Below are 7,617 nucleotides of genomic sequence, written 5' to 3'. Positions count from 1 at the left end.
GGCTGGCCTTGAATTCTCAAAGATCGCCTGTCTCTGCCTCCCAAGTGCTGGGATTAAAGGTGTGCACCACCACCACCTGGCATAAAATATTTTTGAATTAGGAAAAATTATTTTTAAAAAAAACCCTCCATGTTGTGATTTGATAAATTTTGCTGCCTCTTGTACTTTCTGTGAGTTGGGATTTTTCCAAAACTCATGTAGAAATATATGCATTTTCCAGGGAACAGGGTTGCAAAGTGTGACCTTCAGGAGGGATTCACACCCTTCTTTGCAGACTGAGTAAGGTCTCCCAGGCACGGCCCCTTACTCTCTGAGGACTGGGTTAGCCACCACAGGAGTCGGAACCCTTTTGTCTTCCGCACGCAGCCCCAGCTCCCTCCACTTCTGCTGTGAGTTGAAGCTGTACAAAGACGTCAGGCAAAGCTAAGGACATGGTAGCACTAGGCTCTTAGACTTCTGGAACCATGAAACCAACTAAACCCTTTCCTTCAAAGACGAGCTGATGACAAATATTCTATTTTTTGCAACTCAACATAAACTAGAACCAGGAGGAATCTGTTTTCTGTTGAGAAGAGAGGACATACTTAATAGGTCATGATAATCATCAGGAGGCACATATTGTCTGCTCTGGTATGACATTTTATCTATCTATCTATCTATCTATCTATCTATCTATCTATCTATCTATCTATCTATCTATCATCTATCTATCTATCATCTATCTATCTATCTATCTATCTATCTATCTATCTATCTATCTATCTATCTATCTATCTATCTATCTATATCATCTATCTATCTATCAATCATCTATCTATCTTATCTATCTATCATCTATCTATCTATCTATCTATCTATCTATCTATCTATCTATCTATCTATCTGTCTATCATCTTCCATCACCTATATCTATCCTTTTATGTATTTTTAGTGCTAGGAATCAAATTTGGGGTCTGATGAGCTAGGCAAGCAGTCTACCACTGAAGTACATCCTCAGGCCTGGTATACTGGTTTAATACTGTAAATAATGTTTCTTCCCCCCTCCCTCCCTCCCTCCCTCCCTCCCTCCTCCCTCCCTCCCTCCCTCCCTCCCCCCCTCCTCCTCCCTCCCCTCCCTCCCTCCCTCCCTCCCTTCTTTCTTTCTTTCTTTCTTTCTTTCTTTCTTTCTTTCTTTCTTTCTTTCTTTCTGGGGAGGGGGTTAAGACAGGGTTTCTCAGAGTAGCCCAGGCTGCCCTGGAACTCACCTTGTCACTCTGTAGACAGGCTGGCCTACTCACAGAGATCCACCTTCTCCTGTTTCCTGAGAGCTTGCATTAAAGATATGTGCCACCGCTGCCCCTTGTAAATACCATTGTATAAATGATGCTGAAGCCCCCAAATGAAACATCTTTCCATAATGATCTGCTTAGAGGACCCTGCTAAGTTTATCACATTGAATCTATTCTCCTGTAGGAATATTCTCTAGATCATGTCATGTGTAAATAACAACAGTTTTATTACTTATTTTCCAGTTCCTATTTATGACTTTTTTCTCCTTGCCTTCATTTATGAATATGACTTCAGTACAATATTCAGGAGCAGTGTGTTGTGGGCATCTGTCTCTTTTATTAAGTCAGGGAACGTTTTCAATAATTCACCAGTTATGTATAATGTTTTCTGTAGTTTTTCAAATATTCTTTAGCAAATCAAGGAAATTTTAGCAAGAATTGATGTTAATTTTTTAAAAAACATCCTAAAATTTTAAATTTAATCTTTTTGTACTGGGTGCTAAGTATTAAGTATATTTTCTGCCTCTATTTAGATGGTCATTTTTTCTTGTTTGTTCAATCAATGTACCGAGTTGCATGAGAATGTAAGATCAACTGTGAATTCCTAGGAAATGTATAATTCCTAGGAAATGTATAATTCATTTGTAATGTTGGCTCCAATACTTTAATTAGATTTATTAGATTCAGTTTTCTAATATTTTGTTTGATACTTATGCAATTTTGCATAAATATATTGAGTGGACAGGTCTTAATTAGATTTTAGAATGGTGATTGTTCCAACTTTCTCAATTAAAACAGAAGTAAATCCACATTTCCATCTCATTAATGGAACAGACTCCCTCAATGCTCATGGAGTTGCAGGGGTTTTGGGAGTTCGTACTAAATGTGGGCAGCATGGGTTCAGGGACTTTGGTGTCAATGAGCTGAACACCAACACTCACCCCTCTCTGACTAGGGCCGGAATGTGACCAGCTAAGGCTTGCCTTCCCCACCATGATGGTTTGATCCGCAGACAGGAAGTCAAAATACAAAATACACCATTCCTTCCTCTTTCCTCAGTCTGCTTTAGTGTGGCTGACACAGCAATAGAAGTAACTAATAGAAACTGTGAATCACCCCATCGGTCTGCAGTGACTTTTCAGTGTGAAGCCAAATCCGCGGCAGTTTCCAGGGCCTAGGGATATGTGGTAAATTTGTCATTGAGCAATTCTAAATGAGCATGTGGGGTGTCTTCTGCTGGATTAAAAATGATATTAATTGGTGAGATTGCTTAGTGATTAAGAGCACTTGCTGCTCTTGCAGAGGACCTAGGTTCAATTCCCAGAATCCATATAGTTGTCACAACCATCTGTAGCTCTAGTTCCAGGGGACCTGATACCAACTTCTGGACTCAGAGGAGCACCAAGTATGCATGTGGTTCATATACATACAAGTAAACACTCATAAACATAAAAATAAATGTTGTTTGCAAATACATATTTATGAAGCATAATATGTTTTGCTTCATGCATTGCATAATAATTAAATCAAGATAATTAATACACTTTTCAGATCTATCCTTTTAGCAATTACAGTTTTTAAAAAGTTTTCTTTCAGCCGGGAGGTGATGGTGCACACCCTTAATCCCAGCACTTTTGAGGCAGAGGCAAGTGGATCTTTATGAGTTTGAGGCTAGCCTGGTCTACAAAGCAAGTTCCAGGACAGCCAAGACTGTTGTACAGATAAATCCTGTCTCAAAAAACAAACAAAAAAGTTTTTTTAATTAGTTCATTGCCCAAGGTGGTAGGGCTTTTTAAACAAGCAAACACACACACACACACACACACACACACACACACACACACACACACACATATTTATTTTCTCTGTTCCAGTCTTTCACATCTGAATTCTTTAAAATTCCCATTACTAGCCGAGAAGGGGGTTGGAGGGCTGCCTTTAATCCCAGCACTCAGAGGCAGAGGCGGACAGATCTCTGAATTTGAGGCCAGCCTGGTCTACAGAGTGAGTTCCAGGACAGTCAGAGACCCTTCTGTCTCGAAAATAAAAAAAAAAAGAAAGAAACAAAGAAAGAAAGAAAGAAAAAAAGAAAGAAGAAAGCAACAACAAAAAATTCACATTGTTTTTCACATTTGATTTTTTTTTAAAAAATTAAGAATTGTTTTTATTTTCCAAGTAAGAGATTTTTGCCTGCCTGTGTACATGGCAACACGTGTTGCCTGGTGTTCAGGGGTCATAAGACAGCATCAGGTCCCCTGAAACTGGAATTACAGTTAGAAGACACTGTGAGTGCTGGGAACTAAACCTGGGTCCTCTCCAAGAGCAACCAGTGATCTTAACGGTTGAGCCTCCTCTCCAGCACCCCACATTTGAATTCGCAATCCTCTTAGAGTCCGTCTCTGAATCCCATATTGAGAAATGTACTCTTTTATTTTTCTCTTTGTTATTTGTCACTGTCTTAGCTCCTTTCCCGTCGCCGTGAGAGACTGCTCTAACAGAAGTGGCTTAATTGGGGGAAAGGTTCAGTTCAGGTCAGTCACCCAAGGTTATGGTCCGCTGGGGAAATCGTGGCCGCGGGAGCTTAGGGTAGCCGTAACATTGCTTCTGCAGTAAAGAAATCAGCGAGGAGTCCAGACTGCAGCTCGCTTCTCTTTCCCCACGGACACAGTCTGGGTTCCCAGAGAAGGGCGCCACCCACAGTGGCACCCCAGGTACAAGACGGTTCCCCATGGGAGAGTGTGCTCCAGAGTCTCATCTTCCCGTGAGTCTAGATTTTTCTCAAGTTGATGACGTTTCTCATCACAGTTATGGAATCCTTTCTTGTCACTGTGTGGGGCTCTCTTCAATTAAGCTGCCACACGTACGTGAATTTATTTCAGAGCTGGGTTTTGGGGGGTTTGTTGGTTTATTTTGAGACAGGTCTCTCTTTGTAGTCCTGCCTGTCTTAGAATTTCGATCAGGCTGGCCTCAAATGCACAGAAGTCCTTCTGCTTCTGCCTCCTGATTGTTTCAGAGATTTTTTTTTTTTTTTAAATTCAAATCCCACCTGCCTGCTCCCGTACTTATGAACTGGTTTTGTAGGATGTCTTAATTTTTAGCTCAGCAAGTTGTTCCCTTACACTTCTGTTTCTGGTTACTTTTGGCAATGAGCAGGCCTTTATATTGCCACATAAGGGTTAGAGTTTACAAGTCTTGTAACATTCCAAGAGATACATGGATTAAGAATGCCCTAAAGTAGAATTTCATTTGGGGAGGACTGACATTTTTGAAAGTAAAATCATCCCAATTAAGAGCCTGGAATACCTCTTTAATTATTCAGATCTTTATTTATGTCCCGTGTTAAATGTTTATAGTTTTATATAAGAAAATCTTCTGTATTGGTTGTTAATTAACTACTTTTTAAATTAATTAAAATTTTTATTAATATAAAGAATATAGTTTGTTACTTTAAACGTTATAGAGTTTTTACTGAAATAAAAATGCTCCTTCTTAGTCCCAAATACTGGTATTACAGGCATGTGCTGCTATATGCAGCTGCAATAAATATTTATAAATTGTTTTGGATTAGGGAAATTAGGGAATTTGGTGACTTGTACTATATGCACTATATATAGCTTGGTCTGATAGCTACATAGTAAATTCAAGGATAGCCTGGGATACATGAGACTGTCTCAAATTTAAAAAAACAAACAAACAACATAATATATGTATTGTATAAATATATTAGATTTGTTGGAGATTGAGTTCCACCTGCAGAACATTACCACCTAGGGTATCTGTCAATACGGTGAACATCAGTTAGAATTCCAAACCGATGTGAAGATAGACTCACTGTGAAATTCTCAGACAAGGTCCTTTTACAACCTTACTTTAGTTTCTCACAAAACTGTAAGGAAAACTTACAGGGAGAGTGGTTTAGACACTTGCAGTTTCAGTCCTGCGTTGGCTGGTTCTGAGCCAAGGTGGAACCATCATGGTGAAGCCATCTAATGGCCAAGGGAAATAGAAAAGAGGGTAGGGAAAAGGGACCAGGGACAAGGTATACCCTCAAGGGTAAGGTTCTAATAACCTAACGGGTTCCCCTCCTACTGCTTTCCAATAATGCTACCTTGGCACCCTCGTGACCCGGTCACTTCTGGATCACTTCGCTGTAGTCTCATCTCTGAACGTAGCGTTGAGGATGAAGATTCCAGCAAGAAGCCCTTTTAAAGGTTGCTTTTGTGGAAACACCCAGAGCTCACTCCTCCTCACCTCGTGAACAGGCATTTTCTAGTCACTATTGACCCGAATAACCATCCGAGAGGGGAGACTGGGAACAACAGCACTGTAGTGGGAATAAGTCTAATATAGTACAGTATGGCTGGAAGGAAGACACCGAGACAAAGGAAAGCTCTTAAAGGCAATGAATGAGAAGTGTATGCAGTCCGTTCGGCAGGGGTTGGCATCAGCTCATTGGTGGAAGGGCTGTCACTAGGCAAATGTTGTGTTGGGAATATCTTGACTGAAAGTCTGCAGTTTTAAAGACCTTTAAAGAAAAACCTGTGGAATCGTGAAATCTGTGGGTACATATGGAGGCTTACGGCACACAGGGTTCATGTAGAACAGTGGTTCTCAGCCTTCCTAATGCTGAGACCATTCAATACAGTTCCTCTCGCTGTGCTGACCCCCAACCATAAAATTTTCCTTGCTACTTGTAATTTTGTAATTTTGCTACTCCTATGAATCAAAATGTAAATAGCTGTGTTTTTGAGTGGTCTTAGGTGACCCCTGCGAAAGGGGTCATGGCACACAGGTTGAGAACTGCTGATGTAGAAGGATGCCTCTCTCATGGCACAGGTAGAAAGTCTATGGCACTGTATTTATCTCCAGCAGGCAGGAATGAATGCTCTCTTTGGCTCTAATGTCGTGTCTGACATGACCAATTTTAGGAGTATCGACAACTTCTTACCTTGTTTCCTCTGAGCATGTGACACTTTGAGAATCTTTGGTTTTGTTTTGTTTTGTTTCGTTTTTAAATAAGGTCTTAGTTACTTTATACAGGACATTCTTTATCCCGACTTTTTTGCTAAACCAGATTTTTTTAGAGTCTGACACTGGTGTGACTTAGGACTTCAGGGTGGCCTCTGAGGTTTCACTGTTGCTCCTTGGGTTTTTATTTTGTTTTGTTCCCTGTGCAGGATTTCTCACTCTTTGACACATGATAATCAATTCAGCCCGAACCTGTAAAATTAAAAGAACTTATTTGAGTCCTATAAGTAGCAATCCAAGAAGCATAGGTCGAGGAGCCTTAGGTTCATGTTCTAAAGAAGACGGGGGAAGTTGGGATTTGTATGGGCAAGCAGCACTGACTTTTGAATGCTGGGTAAGAACAGGATCCATGTAACCAATAGAAGACAAAGAATAAGAATCTGCATATCTAGTAAAATGTCCATAAAACCGAGTTTCTCGCCTAAAAAGTCACTGACTCTTTGATCTCTACCATAAATGGCAATTCTTCCATTCTTTCTTAAGAAATTAATTATGGTCTTCTGTGTTCGCTGATATAGTTCTCCTTTCTCTTTCTTTCTTTCTTTCTTTCTTTCTTTCTTTCTTTCTTTCTCTCTTTCTTTCTTTCTTTTTTCTTCTTTTCTTTCTTTCTCTCCTTTCCTTCTTTTTTCTTTTTTGTTTCTTCTTCTTCTTCTTCTTCTTCTTCTTCTTCTTCTTCTTCTTCACAGGGTTCTCTGTGTAGCCCTGGCTATCCTGGAGCTCACTCTGTAGACCAGGCTGGCCTTGAACTCATAGAGATCCACCTGCCTCTGCCTGCTGAGTGCTGGAATTAAAGGTGTGGACCACCACAGCTCAGCTGATATATTTCTATGACATTTATCCCATTCCCCCATCTATATTTATATATTTTAAAAAAGAAAACAAACTATCTCCCTTCATTACACACACCAATCCAAATTCCCACTCCCTCTCTTCCTCTCACTCCAACCACACACCCTCCCACCTACCCCATCCATCCTCAGAGAGGGTAAGACACATTGCTTTGGGAAAGGTCCATGACCCTCCCTACTATAACTGGGTTGAGCAAGATATCCATCCAAAGAGAGTAGGTTCCCAAAAAGCCATTACATGCAGTAGGGATAAATCCTGGTGCTTCTGCCAGTGACCCCACAGTCTGCCCCAGTCATACAACTGTCATCCACATTCAGAGGGACTAGTTTGATCCTATGCTTGTTCTTTCCCAGTCCAACTGGAGTTGGTGAGCTCCCATTAGCTCAGGTAGACTGTTTCAGTGGGTGTATCCATCATGGTCTTGATCTCTTTGCTCATATTCTCATTCCTCCCACTCTTTAACTGGACCTTG

This window comes from Myodes glareolus, chromosome 6, assembly GCF_982192425.1.
Source record: "Myodes glareolus chromosome 6, mMyoGla1.1, whole genome shotgun sequence".
Classification (NCBI taxonomy): Eukaryota; Metazoa; Chordata; class Mammalia; order Rodentia; family Cricetidae; genus Myodes; species Myodes glareolus.
The sequence above is the reverse complement of the archived record's forward strand: the minus strand, read 5'-3'. Positions refer to the sequence as shown.